Genomic DNA, 1,544 nt, shown 5'->3' on the forward strand with positions numbered 1-1,544 from the left:
CCTGTATATGACATAAGCTTTAATTTTATATATATTTAAAGGATGCAGTAATTCCGGAACAATTTTAAAAATAAAGTTGAAAAAGTTAATTTCCATAAAAAAGTTGCTACATTATCTGTGAGCAGGTTAAGTGTTAGATTTTCAAACAAATGTTATCAAATGAAAAGGGAAATATCTAAGGTTTTAATATAAAAATAAATTATTTTCATTTTTTCAATACGTCATGAGAATTTTTAGAACAGTGAAAAAAATGTCCAAATTTACTGATTTTAAAATTCATAATTTTTTGGGTGAATTCCTTCATTTACGGGGTATGATGAAAAAATTTTCAATTTTTGAAGATAATGTCTTCAACTAGATACTATTTTTAATCTTTTGACCCATCATTGAAAGAAATTGGTCCCGTCAGAGCTAAGAAAAAGTGACAACAGGCACAAAAAAACACATCATGGTAAAATTAGTACTTTTTTAGCTTCGTATCGAAACTGAAACATATATTAATTTAAATCTCTAATTTTTTTTAGAGTAAAAAAGATATTTGTATATAATATGTACTACATAGATAAATTTAGTTTCCATTGTAATATTACATAGAAAACAAATAAATTTTCAACTTTTACTTAACTGTTTATAATATTTATTTATACATTCTTGTGGAATTCGAATGTCAATTGGATACGAATTATAATAAAATGAAACCCAATCGAGTAATTTTAATATTTTTTCTGGTAGTCAGTAAAATGTAAAACAAAAATATGTTATGACGCTATTTACTATGTACAATAATGTTAAATTTTATGTATTTTTAAATATTAATTCATTTGTTAATATATTTACTTTATAAAAAAATAATTTTGGTATGATTTTAGACTTGATCATACTCAAAAAATTAAAAACCAAAGAACATTTTTATATGCATTTATAAAATTTAACTTTGATATTAGTTGTAAAGATATTTTTTTTCTTCATGATCATCTATTTATTTTAGCTCTAAATCAAAGCAGACCTGGTATTGCTTTTGAGGTAATGTTTTTATTTTAAGTCTATCTATGAAAATTCTAAGTACTCAATATACCGATTTCTATTAATAATACATCAAAAGAACGCGATTTTTATCCAATTGAAACCAATCATCGATGAAAATAAAAAAAACACAATATTTTTGTAAATTTTATAAAATTATTCCAAAATTACGCTAATATGAATAACGATATTGCCAAAAAACATTTTTTACATTTTAAAACTGCTAGAACTTTTTTTAGCTTCGATGCGAAGCTGAGATAGTATTAATTTTACTACGATGTGTTTTTTTTTTTTTGTGTGTCTGTATACGCTCAATCTCATTGAACCGATAACTTTTTCAAAACTGAACATATCAATATAATTTTTTAGCTTCGGTGAGAAACTGACAAGGTATTAATTTTACCATGATGTGTTTATTTATTTTTTTTTGTGTCTGTCACCACTTTTTCTCAGCTCTCACTGGACCGATTTCTTACAACAATACGTCAAAAGATCACAAATCGTATCTAGTTGAAGACATT

General features: G+C 24.3%; 2 protein-coding genes across 2 annotated transcripts in view; both read right to left on the reverse strand.

The window, feature by feature from the left end:
• The window catches only part of LOC126906567 (uncharacterized), a 13,782-nt gene that overhangs the window by 7,757 nt on the left and 4,481 nt on the right, over positions 1–1,544 (reverse strand). The gene's annotated exons all lie outside the window — the stretch shown is intronic.
• Positions 1–1,544, reverse strand: part of LOC126906529 (uncharacterized) — a gene marked incomplete in the record, with an annotated part of 5,039 nt that overhangs the window by 1,277 nt on the left and 2,218 nt on the right.

Source organism: Daktulosphaira vitifoliae, unplaced genomic scaffold (assembly GCF_025091365.1).
Source record: "Daktulosphaira vitifoliae isolate Bord-2020 unplaced genomic scaffold, ASM2509136v1 Scaffold_1, whole genome shotgun sequence".
NCBI classification, from domain to species: domain Eukaryota; kingdom Metazoa; phylum Arthropoda; class Insecta; order Hemiptera; family Phylloxeridae; genus Daktulosphaira; species Daktulosphaira vitifoliae.